The sequence below is a fragment of the Hibiscus syriacus genome, unplaced genomic scaffold (genome assembly GCF_006381635.1).
Source record: "Hibiscus syriacus cultivar Baekdansim isolate YM2019G1 unplaced genomic scaffold, ASM638163v2 tig00111850_pilon, whole genome shotgun sequence".
In the NCBI taxonomy this organism is placed as follows: Eukaryota; Viridiplantae; Streptophyta; class Magnoliopsida; order Malvales; family Malvaceae; genus Hibiscus; species Hibiscus syriacus.
In genome coordinates, this window is record NW_024063202.1 from 12,642 (window position 1) to 31,251 (window position 18,610).

Genomic DNA, 18,610 nt, shown 5'->3' on the forward strand with positions numbered 1-18,610 from the left:
AACCCCTGGGAGCCTTAATGAGGATGGGTGGCATTCAGGGCTTGTGGATCCAGAAAGTTTAATGTTTTCTGATGCAAAACCTGTTGCTCTTACACGACACCCGTTGTACGGTTGTACCTCTTCTTCCATTCCACCATCTCCTTGTCGTATTTTCTATTTACCTTCTTTACAAGAAATTAAAGCACAAAACAACTATTGGTTAAATATCATTAGCCGAAAGAGATGGTTGTTACTTGTTAGATCCGGCAAGGCCAGTCCCGCCGCTGTAGGTGAACTAAAATCATCTCTGTATATTATGGTCTAATAAGTCAGTTAAAATATTGTTTTAAACATGTTAGATATTAGACTAAACAATAACATGGACTGATATAATAATAATTTTAATCTCACAATATAAATTATATAAGTCGAAATTTTATATTTAAAGATTTTTATTAATTTACCTTTACTCTTCTTCCGTAAATACAATACCAGTTAAGGTTAACATATTATTGTTTTATTAACATCAAATATTTTCAAATCCTAATAACACATGCACGAACGAAAGCACGTTGTGTTTATAATAATGTTTTGGAATAATGGTTCGTTCAATATGTATATTTTAATTGAACTTTATAATATTCTATATTGGTCCTCAATTATCAATATAGTTTCATTTTAATTCTTTCATTTTGTAAGGTTTTGAAAATTGAACCTATACTTTTTTTTGTAAAATTAAAGACCTTAAAAGATAAGTAGAATTAATTGAGCGTTAACAGAATATTATAAAGTTCAATTTTAAAGAAATTTTAAAAATTTAAAGATTATTTAAAATGTGTCGTGATTTAAGAATTGGTATAGAATATTTTAAAGTTTCAAAAGTAATGCAAGAAAACTCATAATTTGGGTATATCCCATGCAATAAACTCAATTAAATCTATAACTTAGATTCGAAAGAGTTACGATATTGAATGGCCAGCTGTTGGTTCGTTGAAGCAGTTTAATTTGGTGGAGCTTGAGTCGAGTTACTCGCTCTGCGCGGCGTCTTAATTTCTGCGACACCCCATTTTACTGCCTCCCTCCTTTGCACTTTATTTCAATTAAATGATGTCTCAAAATTAACCCAACAAAACCACCTTCTCCTTCTCAAATATCTCTCATTCCATAGCATATACATTTCTATGGCGTTGATGTCGTCGTCGCCGCCGCCGCCTCCGTTATACGGCGTAATCGGAGGACTTATCCCCGCCGGAGAAATTAATGGAAGTGAACGGTCGCATTCCTCGCCTTCTTCAATTGAAAGTGCGAAGTCGAGTATTATAATAATAATTTTGATCCTTTCCATTACGCTGCTTGTTTCGGTTTCTCTTTGTCTTCTTTTGCGGCATCTGAATCGGCGTTGCTTGCGTCACCTATCTCGTTCGTCGACTTCTACAATCATCGCCTCTGCCTCCAGCCACCATCACCACCGTGTCAGTCCGGAGCAATCGCCGACGGATTTGTTGCTTGATTCTTTCCTCTTTCACTTTCTCTTCCATTACTCGCCGCTCCAATAACGATTCGAATACCGGAGATTGTGCAGTTTGTTTATCGAAGTTTGAACCGGATGATCAACTGAGGGCTGCCCTCTTTGTTGCCACGCGTTCCACGCTCATTGCATTGATACGTGGCTTAGCTCAAACCAGACTTGTCCTCTATGCCGCTCGCCTTGTTTGCTTCCGAGTCGGGCCTCATCAAGTCCTGCTTCAGTCGTCTAATGAGGCTGAACCGATCGGAAGCGGCCGCAGAGATAGTTTCCAGATCGAGATCGGCTCCGTAAGTCTCCGACGACAACCAGGCTCTGAATCGGGTGAGCAAAGGAGGTCTTACTCCATCGGCTCATTTGATTACATAATAGAGGAAGAAATAGAGGTGACCAGGAATCAAACGCATCAAAGAAACGTGTCCGATAAGGAAGAGGTCGCCGGTGCTGAGGCAGCTTCTGAAGCGAGTCTCGCCGCCGAGGTAGCTACCAGAAGGAATTGGCTTAAGGAATACCTTGATAGGCTCTCTTCTTCCTTATCGTCTCGTGCGTTATCTTTTCGTAGTTCAGGCAGGTTCTTCACCGGGAGCAGTCGCCGAAGCGATTTCGCCGGCTCAGTCGGAGATTATGACGTGGAAGCCAATCGCAGCGGCGAGGAAATCAGCGAAATGTTTCGGTGGTTGTTCTCAGGGGTATAATGGTGAAAATCTTATTCGAACTTTGACGTAGGGACATGCCGCCGTTTTCCTGCTTTTCGTTTTGATTAGTTACCTTACTACCTTTTGCTCATTCCACTCTTTTCCGTATGGAGAATATCGTAATTCGTACGTCAGATAGTACGCAAAAAGTTCAAGAAATGGAGTGGACATAGCAAAATTTCAGAGTGCAGGCGATTTTCTTTTTACCGATTTACCCGCTGTAGATAAAGCTTGTAGAATTCAGGGAAGAGATAACATTTACAATCCATTCCCCGGTAATTTTGTATGTAGCGAGAGCGTTAAAATTGGTTTAATGATCCAATGGCCCAGATTTGACCTTGAAAATCTTACGGTCATTTTTTATGTAGCGAGATCGTTAAAAGTTGTTTATCATTTATATTTTGATAGTGTTTATAAATAAAATCTAAACTTAGAGTTAATGTATCTTTCCCTTAACTTTGATTTTGATCTGTAATTTGGTCATTATTTTTTTTGTTAATAGGGCAAAGGTAGGTGGAGAGGGTCTATTATCATAAAATTTTAACCATCAATTACTCACATTATACCTTAAAAATCTAACGGTACCAAGTAATAGAATATTACTTTTTGTACTAAATATTACACTCCAAATATAGAGTATACATAAACGATTTGTGAATTCGTATATGTCCTAATCGCTTGAACCAATTGATATAAAGTGTTTAATTTAATTCGAGATTTTAAGAATAACAAAGTTAAATATTTGTTAATTTTTTTTACATTTATGATCTCACATGATTCGATGAGATTAATCTTTACTTAAATGATTAAAATGGATAATATGTAACACATGATTCACACCAGGTATATACATCTATCATTAATTATATGGTTGAAAAGGAGAAAATTACCTCACTTTGTGTAGATTTGAATTCATACATTTGTCTTAAAAATGTACTCTACTTAACAAAGAAAACAATAACAGTAATAAGCATTGATTGGATGTAGAACATTAGAATACTTTTAATATTTTCCTATTTATTTGGCATACATATTTATAGTATAATTATTTATATTTGACTCACTAATATTAATATTATAATTACCTCTAAATATAAATATAATTATACTCTTTTTGGGTCGTATGAAATATTTTCACTCCGATTCAAATTTAATTTGATTTGGTTTTATTCTAAAAAATTATCTGAATTTGAATTTAAAAAAAAGATTTGACCCTATAAATATCAAGTATTATCTAATTGCAACTCAAAATCAAGTCTCATGTCTATCCCCCTATGTAGTTTGTGAAAATATTTTTAAATAATTAATTGCATAAAATTATAATATTTCAATATAAATTATAATATTTGATAGTACTAAAAACAAGGGTGTATTTATTACTGTTATTTGCTTATTGGGTACAGGTATGGATCATTTAATCCATAAACTCGATCAAAGCAAGAATTTTAGAGATTAAGTCACTAAAAAACTCAAAAGCAAATATTAATCGAAACCTTTTTTAAACTTGACGTCCATTATCTATAGTAACTAAATAATCGCATAGTATCTTTTATCTTATTAACTAGCTTAAAATATGATAAAGGAGTGGCGAGCGAATCAAAGCAAACTTATAGGTTGCTTTATAAACTAGATGAATACATCGACGATTCATCACAAAAAGGAATCTAACCACTGAAAGACCACCGATGATCGCAAATTAACACGAGCGACGTGAAATCTCTACACAATCGCATATCTACACAAAGGTAGACGAACAACATACCATAAGCAGAGAAAAAAGTGCCACAAGAAAGTAGAGTTAAAACGTGTCGAAAAGATATATGAACATGAACAAATATACGAAAAGTAAGAAATGAAATAAAAAAAATTATTAAAAAAACTAAATAAAAACAACAAACTAAAACAAGATATAAAAATAATATAAAGATGACCACCGATGATTGACGATTATATTAAAATTAGTGTCATCATCGGTTAAATCAAAAAAATAAAGGTCTTGCGGATGTAAAGAAAGAGGAGAGGGAAAAAACAACGGGTTTCAATGGATTTTTACTTATTATTTTGGTACGGGAAACATTACTCCATTATGGTACGGGAAAGGACACTTATTATTTCAATAAAAATGGTCTAAACAAGGACAGCAGATTTTTTTTGTATGAGAGAAACGATTTTATAAAATTTAATATGATAAATAGAAGTTGTTAATAAAAAAACACTTAATTATATATAAAAATTCAAATTTTCAAAAAAGAAACGCCCGGTCAGCCGCCCTCGATGGATCCATTCCAGGATGGAAGGACCAACTTCCATAATTTAATAAACAACGATGGATAATGCATTAGCAACGAGTGGAAGTTAAAAGACAAGTGCAAACAATATCATGACAATAGCAAAAGAAAAATAGGAGTAATTTGAAAGGTAAGATAACATCCATGCAATGCAAGATGTTTATTGCAAGCTGAAATCTGATGTTGGTTGGTGTATAAACAAGTTCTGGTAGTACGGCACCAAACACAGATTCAAATCATCGGTCTTAACCGTTATGACGGTAAACTCGTACAAACGCCTAAAATGTTGAACAAAAACAGAGCAGGAGATGTATCCTTCGTCCCAAATCAATTTAACTAGATACAAACACCGTTTGCTATTAACCAGCCATGGGATGATTATATATGTACTCAATAGCAAGGTTTGCAGGAGTCAATTTTGTTGGCCTTGTCTGGAATTTCCTTGAACTCTTCCTCTAAAGCCATGAAATCTCCACATTGTCCAAGCTATCTAACCCCAAATCTTTCTGGAAATGAACATCGGGTGTCACCTGCAAGTGATCGATAAGATGATTCAGACCCCAATAAGTCCTTTTTCAGGTATTCATTTTAACTCCTATTATAAGGAATGAAATTTTCATGCATTTGGACTGCAACGGTTAAGGTTTTTCTACGAAGTAAAAAGTTAATAAAATAACAGATCGGAGATAAGAAACATCAACATTGGAATAATTACAAGACACTAGTATAACGATGGGAAACAAAAGACGAAGGATGCCAGTTGAGCATACATAGGCATAATAATCCCTTAGATTAATACCTTTGCGTTACTCACGATATCGAATATTCCAAGAGGAAAGTGAAAATATAAGTGACAAGATGGTCAATATGTTGTTTTGCATCCTTTGCTCCAAGAACATTATTATATAATTACAATGTCAAGAATCACATAATCAATAAATGAAGAAAGAAGAAAGATTTAAATCCATCTTATTTAGAGCAGAATTAATAAACTCGATGTTACCAAGAATGCAAGCCCTTCCTACTCTTAGTAATGAACTATGCCCTCGTATTCGAGGTTATGCACATGGCTGTGAGAGAGCTATTTCATAAAAAGCTAACATCTTTCATAGAAATCGTTATGTCTACCCTAAAATAAGTACATTCATCTATAAAACCAGAAAACAAGTAAAATATTGTTATCTCCATTGAGTAGTTTATCTCAAAGTCATGTCAATCATAAAAAGCAAATGATCCATCAAGAACCCCCCCCCTTCGAATTTAGCAGCCTACAATTTCAACCAAATCCAGAATGCAGAATCAACTCCAAATGAAAGCTTCAAGCTAATATATACTGAAATTGCTTCCTATTGAGACAATGAACCTGAAGTTTTCACTTAAACAAATCCACAAAACAAATGCAATCAATGGATGTATAAAGCAATATTCGAATTTTAAGCTGATTATCATTACCCACATTTTTTTCTCTAGAAAACCAAACAATGACATCAGATCAACCAAAGAAAAGGGTACCAAATCGATCCCAATTATTCAACTGAGGGAAACAAAACCAAATCTGATGCGCCAACTATAAATCGGGTCAAATATCAAGTAAGTGCAAAATCATTTCTTTCTAAGAATCGAACTAAAGAAACATAAAATTCAACGATTGGGTCAGAAAAAGAAAAGAGTTATGAAAAATGAAAGTGAGTAAAGACGGGATAAACCTTGGAAGGGTCGACTTTGGGGAAGCTTTTGACAACGTCCAGGACTCTGTCGATTACATCTTCTTTAGTAAGGTGATCGTCGTGCGATGAGAACAACCGGAGGAAACTCCATTGAGACTGAGGCCTTGCTCCGATCGCCGGTTGGGTTTGGACGGGAAGCCTAATGTGGCGAAGTACGGCGGCTCTTAATGCCATTTATATTTCCTGCGATTGTTTTTAGTAACTAACAGTGAATAACCATTTCGATTTTTAGGCTAGTTAAAATAAGGCAACCTGTGATCACGCGGGTGCACGTGCTTCTTCTAATCAATCATATGTGTCCAATTATTGATTTAGTCCTTCCTTCAAATCAAATTTGGGATATAATCGCTTTATATTAATTTGACATAATTTGCTCCTTTAATTTATAATTCAGTCTAAATTAGTAATATTCATTAACTAATTTGATTAAAATGCTAACGTAAACTTTTATATTGAAAACACTCTTTTGCCCTTCTAACATCATGTTGATATGAATTTTATGATGAAAGTGGTGTTTTAAAAAAATTTAAGACACCATTATATCAAAATGATTAACCTTGTTATATATTTAGATTAATTTATAAGGCTATAAAAACAAAAAACTTACACTATATAAAATTCTAAGTATAAGACTAAATATTTAATTTGGACATAATAAAAGGATCAACCATAACTCAGGGGCTGTTTGTTTACTTCAGAATGATTAAGCGCTGATGATTCAGAGGCTCTATATGAATTAGCTCTGAATGTGACATGTTGTTTGATAATGGCTTTGAATCATTCAGAATGTACTTTGATGTTGAATTATTCAGCACTGTCTTGCTGAATCAGTCAACACTGAATCATTCAGAGGTGAGAAACAAACACGTTGAATGGTTCCATTCAGAGCCAAACAAACAACTCCTTAATCTCATACTAATGAGCTAAGTTAACTCGCGAGAGACTAGTTCAGTACTAGTGGACACTAGTAAATTGAACGCTCAAAACTCAACTTTTTTTTCTTCATATTTTTAAGTTATTTGTGTGAGAGGTTCTAAACTATGATCCTTATTTTAAATTAATACCTAAATCTTAAAAGATTCTATTTTAGTCCCTAAATGATTACAACTTCTACCCACTTCAAGATTAGATTGAGAACTAAAATAAACTTAAAAAAAAAAAGGAAAAACAAACATAACTTTTAATATTTATTTTATGCCCGGACTTAACCTGATCAAAATCACACAAGTTTCAAATTTTAATTTTAATCCTGTTACCATGTGAACCAATAGACCCACTAGTCTATACCCATGGTCTAATGGGCTCACAAACCTATACGAAACTGTTACTGCCTGCAAATATAAAGATCGCACGAATCTTCTATCATGCGAACGATTACGTGTTACCTATCTGATATTCATGTGAAAATATCCTCTGAGCAATTAACAACAATCATACGTGTAACATCTTAGTGTAACTTATCACCTTCAAGATAAATAATTAGGGCAAAGTACAAAACGACTCTAGACAATCAATCAGCCCTAATTATATCACCTCATGAGACAATCAATCAGAGCCAACTATATGACAGATGTGGGATGACCAATCATGATCAGTGACATAACAACTCTTAATAAAGTCAAATCGAGAGCACTATAATAATTATACAAGAGAGATCAGAAGGGAGTATGACTCCATTTCTCATCGGACCACCTCACATAATTATTGGATACTTTATCAGCCAACAAATTTGATTCAAATTTATCATTTAGAGAAGATGAAATTAATTTAAATTTAAATTTGATCCCAAGGAATTTGTATAAGAAGAATCCTGTTATTTGGACTTCAAATTCTGTTGCTTGGGCCTTCTATCAAAATCATTGAGAGCCGAAATGAACTAGAAGACCTACACCTTCTGATGTGCCCTATCACGGATGGTGCAACTTTGGAGGTCCAACACTTGTGTTTAATTCTTAAAATATATTGTGCTTATGAACAATTATGCGTGTGTGGGCTCTTGGGCCATAATTTGATAATATTAGTGGTTATATCATATAGCAAAATCAACAAGGAGAATCTGCAATTTTCTCGAAGTTCTTGCAATTTAAGATGATTTTGATAGGTCTGCAAATTTGACCCACAATTTTTGTAGTCATTATTGGATTAATTGTTGGTGAGAAATTGGGAAGGTTCATTAAATGTGTTCACATGTATGATGTGAGGAGGGAAAACGCCTCTTATAAATGTAGCTTTGAACGAGAGAGGAGCTTTACGGAATGCACCATTCTGAGGACATGCCGTCGTCGATAGGGAAAACTCATTGTAGACGTCGCTCTCAAATGTTGCAAATCAAACACGACGTCGACCACACTTGTTACCACTCGCATCATATCATTTATACCTTAAAGGATAGTTTGCGTGGAACAGTGATGACTAAGTGTTTAAAAATAATGGATACTTGTTAATGAGAATAAATTTATTTTATCGATTGTTAACACATTATTATTTTTAAAATTTAAACGGAAAGTTGTAGTTCGAGCATAGATGACTGTTAGTCGATGATTTTATGTAAGAATTGAGAGGAAAAAAGTAATGCGGAAGAAAATACTAGTTATCTCGTGCGAATGTGAGATCTTTTTTTTCAGTTTTTTTTCAGGGTATAAATATTCTGATTGTAGGACGACTGGTGTTAGACTTATGATGGTGATGATTTTTTGTAGGCTGACTTAAACAATATGTTTACAATTGTTAGAGCGAATTTGATTCTGATAAATTATATGAGATTTTAAGATAGTAGCGAAACTTTGTGATAAATTTTGGGGGAGCCAACTTAAAATTTTAAAAAGTTTAGAGATTTAAATTAAAAAATTGTTAAGGGTTCAATTTACAATTTTTTCCAAAAAAAATGAGATCCATATAAAATTATTTGAAAACATGAGAGATTTAATGAGAACTTTTAAAAATTATGAGAGAAATTTAATTAAAAATATTCAAAAAAGTTAAAGTTTAATCTAATTTTTAAAAATTTATGAGGGTCAATTTTTTTTTTTGAATGTTTAAGGGTTAAAATTATAATTTTTCAAATTCGAAGGTATGGCCCCATATGTCCCCACTATGGTCCGCCTCTATTGTCAGAGGTCTAACCGTAAACGAAAATGTATTAATTTTTTTAAATATAATTAAATTATAATCTAATATATTTTATTTGATTAATTTACGATAAATACAAAATAATATATATTCAAATATAACTCTCAACAATTTGACATTGAACACTCACACCCTTAAATATTTTTGATGCTCGAATATATAACTTCTAGGAATAATAACAATTATTTTACCACCGAGGTCGTTTGATTTGTGCAAATCTAATATTTTTTAATGCATTTAAATGAGACTTTTATTTGAAAATATTTTATAATAGACTTTTAAATTTTACAATTTCATCCCTAAACTATGACTATCATTCTAAATTATCCTTATTTTTTTAATTTTATCCATCCCAAACTTAGTGTTTGTGAATGTTAACAAAATTAGGTGGATGGATGTAACTGGATATTAAAGGTCCCACCTAATTATCCCCTAAGACCTAACTCCCTCTTATGGCACCCACCATTACCACCAACAGCCGCAAAATGATGCTCCACTCACACTCTCTCTGCTTGATTCCACTCCGTGCCCTAAGCTCAGAACCCTTTCTACTTTTCCTTTCACTCATCCACTCTCCACCATTAATATGATAGCCCCTCGTCCGTATTATCTCCACTCCATCACGTTCTCATTGCCCCCACTTTTATTCAGAATGCACTGTTACATACTTAGATATTAAATATTAACAAGATTGCCGTAGAATTTGACAATGCGAACCCATAAAACGGTTTAGGCAATAAAAGATAATGTTGATTTTTTTTAAATCATGGGTTAAACAATGATATTTTCAAGCAGAGCCGTAGCTAGGTTTTCGAGGGCACTGTACAAATTCTTATAAAGGGTCCCTATTTTTTAGATATATTCGATTTCGGGGCAATAATAGTGACGTTTATTTTTAAAAACGTCGCAATAGGTCCATCTATAGTGGTGTTTATTGAAAAAACACCACTATATATATATATATATTTGTTTGAGGCATTTTTGGGGCTGCACAGTAATAGTAGCGTTTTTTGAAAAAACGTCACAATAAATCCCATCTATAGTGGCGTTTATTAAAAATGCCATTATATATATACTTTTTTGAGGTTATTTTTTGGGGCCTGCGCAGTCGTGCCGCCCCAGCCACGCCCCTGTTTTCAGGGTATGTATATATTATCAATAAATTAAAAAAATTCTAAATATTTTATAATCAAATGGACTATTAAAAAAATCAATAATGTGAATGTTATATGACCAGGGGTATCAAAGGAGATGAATGGAGAAAGGCATCCTCTTAACATATGTATATGTCCTCGTATATGATATTTTAATGATGATTCAAATTTGTTATACCATAATAAGAACATACAACTAGTTAGAGACACATTTATAAGATATAATCTTAAAATTGTACGTAAAAATATTAAATTGTATATCACTATTCACTTGGTGTAATTAAAGGTTGGTACTTCAAGGTTTAATTTTGAAACGAAAGGAAAAAGATAAAACATTATTGGTTCATCATTATCTTTGTTTTCATCCAACGGTAAGGAACTTAAGACCGAAGTTTTCCAGAGTCGATCATCCCCTTGTTTACTCCCTAACATTGAACCGAACTATCTATATGTTTCATTCATTTGTAACGATAGCTACTTCCATTTATCTAACTCCAAGTGTTTTCCCTTTCAAAACTATTCAAACAATGCTTACTTTGAAAATGAATGAATTTCTATTTATTTATTTATCTTTTTCACTTCCCCGTTGGAACAAATACCATTGAATAATAAGCATTAAAAAAATATTCAGTCCAAATAATATATAATTAGACCGATAAAGGCTCGAAAATAAAATCGTAAAATTACGAATACGGTTGATGATTATAACCTATGAAAATACCAAAGGCAAAAGGAAAAGGATATTAGAAATAGCTTATCGATAAGGTAATATAACTGGTACCAGTAACAAAATATATAGTTTTTTATAAAAAATTTCCAGAAAAAAATAAATAATTTAGGAAATCACTAAAAACTGTAGAAATGCAATGGCAAAACCGTAATTTTAATCAATACTTAAGTTTTCACTCACAATCGCTGTGGTCAAATGTCAACGATTTAACGCTGCTTAACGGTTATGATCGACTCTGCCAAAATCAGCAAGCTTCCTGGACCTGTTTGCGCGGAACCCTGTGGCGGTCGCTAGGTGTGGCTTCCACGTCGACGATCGAGATTCTCCGGGGAACGAAATGTCTGGTGGCAATCCGCCCTTCTGGTTCAAGTGCCTGTTAGGACTCGCCATACGAGTGGCTCATGCAAAACGCTAATCCCGACACGTCCTCGTCCGGACCTCGATCTCCTTGCAGCCGACGGCAAGCTTCCTGGACCTGTTTGCGCGGAACCCTGTGGCGGTCGCTAGGTGTGGCTTCCACGTCGACGATCATGCAAAACGCTAATCCCGACACGTTCCTCGTCCCGGACCTCGATCTCCTTGCAGCCGACGGCGTCCGTTTCCATTGCAGAGATACCTCCGGCGATCCTCCCGATGGCGGCCGATCGCAATCGTCTCCCGAATCCATTTCGATGGCCGGGGACATTCCGCGATCTAGGACTCTGCATGACCTACGATCGCCGGGTTCAAATTCTGCCATGCGAAACACCTTCGATGATTGATGCTTTTTCCTACGAACGCGAAGATTGTTGCGAACCAAGACGATGCGATGCGGATGACGAGGACGGCTCGTCGCACGAGTCCCGATGGTAATTAACCCTATGGGGATCCGAATTGAACATCTCGGATCTTGACCTGAACAGATTCGAAAAAAGCGAGAACCGGTTCTTCTTCTTGAACGATCTAGTGGATTCAAAATAGGTGGTGGTTGTGGTGCTGTAAGTGGGTCCCACTTGAGGGGTGCTGTAGAACCGTTGATGTTGTATCCACGTGGCACTATTATAGTCGGATTTCCTCCGACTGACGTAAGGAGAAACGGACCGGGGAAATCAGCGGCAGCGGTTGGGCTTCCGGCAATCATCAGCGAAGGCGCGGGCCAATAGAGCATTTTGGGATTCTGCCTGCCTGGGCCTGGGCGGCGATGAGCTCCAAAAGACGCTCCCGAGACAAGTGGAGCAGACGCCTACGCTACTCAGGTCGGCAAGATGTTTCTTACATCATTTACATCAAAATTACAAAAAGAAAAAACTCTGGGTTTTGCTTCTGAAATTATGGTGAAGCTGCGTATATATATATATATAACTATGAAAAAGTATTATGTGGTTAAATGATTTGAATGTTGAATAAAGATTAAAGAGTATTTGTTTTAAGAAAAAGAGATGAGTGAGTGTGTGTTGCTGTAAAACAAAGGGAGATCTGATGAAGAATCAAAGGGAAGGTTTGTCTTGTTTCTGAGGTTAAAGGAAAAAATGGAGATGAGAAAGACAATACTTGATCTTCATGTTTCTCGGGTTTGATTTTCATGTAATAAAACCACAAGAGATAAAGGTTTGTAGTTCTTTTTTTTTTTTTTGGCTTAATATACAAATTATACATTTTTTTCATTTAGGTATCTAAATTATTTTCCGGTCAATTTAGGTGTTTAACATTTCTAACGCTATATTTTTTGATAATTGGACCGTTAACTCCATTAAATGACACGTCTCACGTTTATAAAATTTTATATTTTTAAAAATATAATTTTTTTAATATGTCATGTAACGACAAAATTTAACGTTCGTTAGGATGAAACACCTAAAAGTGTAATGTTATAAACGTTAGGCACTTTGATTGAAAAAAAAAATTAAGCACTTAAATTGAAAAATGGTATAGTTTATACACTTATTTTTGTATTTTACACATAACCTTTTCGTTTATTTATTTTTGACCAAATACTCTAAGCTTGGGGTTTATTTAGAAAAATAAAATAAAAAATGACAAATTCTTATGAAACTAATTAGAAAATATGTGGTTTTGAATAGTAATCGTTAAAATCATTTTAAAAATATTTTCTATTAGACAAAAATTTAATTTATCATAATCGTAAGACCAAATCGTAAATAAATTATGAACGATTTGAATTTCTAGAATTAAAATAGAAAAATAGAGATTAACAATGACAAAGATAAAAAAAATGAAAGAATAGTAAAAAATAATGCAAAAAATGTATGTGTTTATATGTGTAAAAAATCAATATCTAATCATGTAGATTTTACTTTTTTATGTGTATCATTATTTATTCGATTTGTGTTACATGTATATACATGTGTAGATAATTGTGTCTTAAATTTTTTTATTGATATTAGTGGATCTATAAATATTTTTACAATAGATATATATATATATATATAATAATATATATATATATAAAAAATTTAAGGGTGGACACGATAAAATTTTATGATGATCACATGCATATATTAAGAGGAAAAACTTCAAATTTTAAAAAGAAAATTTATATTTCAAAAAATTTTAAAATGAACACATACCAATTAACGATGGGTCCTTTTTCTAGATAATTGGCATCAAAATAGTTGCCAATTAACGATGAATTTGATATATCAAATTTTATTTTTTATTTAATATAAGTTAATTTTATCAAAATCTTCAATAATTGAGACGACTTTAACAATTACTTATCAGTATGATTTATTTCCTTAATCAGTTTCTCTAGATCTCTATTATTCTTTACCTAAATAAGCCTAAACGTCAATTGTACACCTTTAGAAAATGTATAAACGATTCAGAAGGAAACTGGTTATTTGGGTTCTCCCGAAGTTTAAGTAAAAAATTATCTAAAACATTATTTTTTTACTTAAAACATTAATGTTTTTTAATATTTTCGATAAAATGTCTAATATTAATATTTTTTTTATAGAAAAAACAATATTTTAAGTAACGTTTTATCGAATATATTAACAAACTCGGTAAAACGCCTAATACTAATATATCTTATAGAAATTATAATGTTTTAGGTATTTTTACTGAAAATACTAAAAAATAATAATATTTCTAGTAACATACTTTTTTTAATCGTAAATTATGCTGCCGCACGAGTGACTTTCTCGGTTATAGGAGGATTGAGTTGGAAACAGATAATCTGGAAGTTTTGAGAATTTTGTCTGGTTCGTCGGATGCCCTTCGTGGGAATTCGTTGGTGGTAGCTCTTCAAGAGTTGAGGAAGAGTAATTGGACTGTGCAAGTGCGTCACATTCGTCGGGAACAGAGCCGTGCTGCCGATTGCTTGGCAGGCCTCAGCCGTGGTGCGCCGATTGGGGTGATGGAGTACCGGAGTCCGCCGCAGCTGTTGGAGTCGACGCTGCTCAAGGATCAAGGGACTTCTAGCTGATTCTTGTGGTTATCGTATTAGCAAAAAATAAAATATTTTCATAATAGTTAAATTTTTTCATTCACCGATTAGTTGTACGAATAATACGTAAAACTGGATGAATAATAAAAATCATTTTTATTAATCTATCAATTATCTGTCAAATAATAAAAAACTGAAAAATAATTTGTTTACTAACAAACAAAACTTAATTTGTTTTCTTGTTTAAATAATTAAATTTAGTAGGAAAGGAAACAAAGGGAGAGTCAAAGACGGCCCAATATTAAAAAAGAGGACACATACCACGGTATAAACACAGTTAAGATCCGGAGGGATTTTTTTTTTAAGTAAATGGGTACGTGAGGTTCTAGTATTTTTTAAAAAGAAAATTAATGTGTTATTAGTTATTTTTTCACTTAATGTGATCCTTAAATTTAGAAAATAAATTTAATGTTGTTCTTTGACTAATAATTTTTTTCGTTAACTGTTAAGGTGCTGATGTAGTATTTCATGGTGCTGATGTAGTATTTCATAGTGCTGATGTAGTTGATGATGTGCTAAATTGATTTTTTTTTGTCGAAGTTCAAGAGTCAATTTGATTTTCTTCTAAATATTTATGGACTTATTTGATTTTTAGAAAGAAAAAAACAAATATTTATAATTTAAAATACAAAAAAATTTAAATAAATTAAATATAAAAATATAAATTAAATTAAATTACTAAAAACTAAAAGCATATCATTATTTTTTTGCCTCGAATTTAGACATTAACTATTAATTCAAGTTTGTCCTAAAATATATTTAAAATATAAGAAATTTTAAATTCGTATATATCACTGCTGATTATTAAAAAATAACATCATTAAAATTTATAAGAATTATCCTTTATTTTTTATAGCATGTTAGAATTAAATTATAAGTCAATTGATATATATTTATAATAAATTTTATTTATATATTTTAAATATATTTTATGTTAGATTTAATATAATATTTAAACAATAATTAAATCCATAAAATATTTTGTTTTTTATATAATATTGATGTTTTAAACTTGATTAAAATGTATTAAAATTTAACAAACAAGGGTAGATCCAAGTTGTAAGTAGTTTGATATCACTTAAGTAAAGTCTTGAGTGTGAGTCTTTGTGTATTCAAAAAATTCATGTTAGGAGACTCACTCATCAAAATTAGGTGTGCGGCACGGATTGATCCGGATTAGTTAAAGTGAAACCTTAGAATCAGGAGGGCAGTAGAAAAAAATGTATTAAAATTTAAACTTTAATTGAGAATTTCAACTATAATTTTAAAATAACTAACACAATTAACTTTAAAAATGGGTTAGGGACAACGTGGTGTGTCATGTTATCTAATGTGGGGCAACTCACGCGTGCTTTTCAGTTTCTAAAGTCAGTTTGCACGCGTTGCAGTAGAAGGATGGGAGGGTAAGTTCTTTTTCAATCATTATTAATTTATTATTATTTTATTATCGCTAATTAAAAAAAACAATCATATTATTTTGGAGAATACAAATAGATGAGATACCCTAAAAAGGGCTAAAAGAGATGTCATTTGACTCAAAATGACTCGCAACAATGGCTTAAACTGTGTTTCAAAAGACCCTACAGAAAGAAAATGGACATGAACATGAATACAAAACAAAATAATGTTCTAAATTGCAGTTTTTGGAAGACGTGCATGGTATGTTTCTAAATGCATTATGCATAGAAAAGAAACTTAAAGGCAACTGATGATTTTCTTTTGCATGAAAATAGAATTTCATGTTATTTTAATCGGTGATTTTATCACACAAAAAAATCTGGCTAAAAATAATTAAATATCAAAATAATATCATTTTCCTAATATTTATCGATATAATATTCATTCGTATTTCGTGATAATAAGACAGGTTCTACATAATGCGCTTTGCACATGCAATATCTTATTCAACAACGGCGCATTCTACATAAAACGTCTTATACTTACGTGGCAAAGAAATTTTCTACATAACGAGTCTTAGTTAGTTTTTTAAACATCTAAAATTTATATAAAATATTGTATTAAATAGTATTCAATATTTGAAATTTAATTTAATTATAACATAAAAATTTAATTCGAATATAACATTAAATATCTAAAATGTATTTCAAATATAACTTTAATATCGATGAAGAAGATGAGAATGAAGATGAAGAGTAATCTATACAAAGAAATCTTGCTCGAAATAGACAACTACTGACCTGTGGATAGGGATGGGCATCTAACCCGAACCCGACGGGTTCCGACCCGACCCGATCGGGTAGGATTTTGTTAAAAAAAAAATTCGGGTTCGGGTCGGGCCGGGTTTTTTTTATGTGGTGTTCGGGTCGGGTTCGAGTTTAGGGTGAAAAAAATTTGTCCCGACCCGGAAAAAATATATAATTTTACCCTATATATTTAGGAATAATTACAATAATACCCCTCCATATATTATATTTTTCAATTTAATCACTGTTTTTATTGAATAAAATTTTTTTTTATTATTTCGGGTCAGATTGGGTCGGGGTTTTTAAACTATCAATCGGGTCGGGTCGGGTCACGGGTGGAGGTCCCCTTCTTCTCGGGTCGGGTCGGGTGGACCAAAAACCCGACCTATGCCCATCCTTACCTGTGGAACACATTCACGAAGAAGGCATTGTTAGTCTATATTATATTATTTTTTTTAAATTTTATGTTAATTTAAGATATTTAAAGATATATTTTAATTAATTTTTGGATATTTAATACCATAGTTAATGCTATATTTAATCTACATTTTGGGCACATGAACCAACTCACCTTAATAGTTAAAGAAATTATTATTATTTTTAAAGGTTATGGGTTCGAGCACTAACGACTACAAGAGTGATTGAACATTTATTGTTAAAAGGTTGAGGGTATTTAGAATAGATACTGATTTGTAACCACCTTAACTTAAAAAAAATCTAAATTTTGGATGTTTGAAGATCAGCAAAAGTGTGTTACGTAAAAAAAATACATTTAAGGTAGACTGCCACGTAAGCACTATAAGATACGCATTTACCGAATGAGATGCAAATAGCATGCCTTATTGCCATGTAGTACGAATAGGTACTATTTTTTTTTGAAAATATATGAATAGGTACTAGATCGTTAAATGAATTGCTCGTCTAGCTCAGTTGGTAGAACGCAAGGTTATTAACTTTGAAGTTGTGAGATCGAGTCCCACTGAGGGCAATTCATAACGGAGGTCTTTCACGAAAGTTGCTCTCAACCTGGCGTTGGGACAACCTACTACCCTACCTCCCTTTACCCCATTACATATGGGAATAGGGTTAACTAATTTTTACTAGATCGTTAAATAATATAGGGAGAAATTGTGCTATTTTGACATCTAATTATTTTAAAGATAATTTTTAGGTAAAACTGTCATTTCAGTCCGCTCTAGTCTAATATTTCAGTGATTATAAATTAATACATAATGTTTAGCTTTTCTGATTGATATGATCACATCATGAACCTTTTGAGGTTAGGTATTACTTACATTGGCTTTGTGCATAAGATAAGACTCATGCTTGGTGAATCATTGATGCATCACTTGAGGAAAGAAATAAGAAAAATAATACAAGCAGTGAGCTTCATCCTTTCTAAGTTTAGCAGATTCAATGAATTCAATAAAAAAAAGTCCATAATTTAATCACAGTCGAAACATTTACTGTTTAAAGACATGCATGGAATTTAGTGTTTTGTTTGAGAGCCTTTGGAACTCATCACCCACGACAAAACGAAAACAAAAGCAGTCTGAGAACGGTCAGAGAAGGAAGAAAACCTAAATAAACTCGAAGGGAAAGCAAACAGGGCATGTCATGATAAGAGAGAACATAAAAGGACGAAGTACATAAATGGTCCCTTGACCATAGGACAATGTTTTGTTGAGTTCTCAAATATTAAAATTTATAAAATGGTCCTCTAACCTAATT

At 32.7% G+C, this 18,610-nt stretch overlaps 3 pseudogenes; 1 reads left to right on the top strand and 2 right to left on the bottom strand.

Annotated features, from left to right (window-relative positions):
* Positions 1 to 1,160: 1,160 nt before the first annotated feature.
* On the top strand, positions 1,161 to 2,214 carry LOC120172392 (annotated as a pseudogene).
* A 2,343-nt stretch (positions 2,215 to 4,557) lies between these two features.
* Positions 4,558 to 6,410, bottom strand: LOC120172393 (annotated as a pseudogene).
* A 4,904-nt stretch (positions 6,411 to 11,314) lies between these two features.
* On the bottom strand, positions 11,315 to 12,433 carry LOC120172402 (annotated as a pseudogene).
* Positions 12,434 to 18,610: the final 6,177 nt, after the last annotated feature.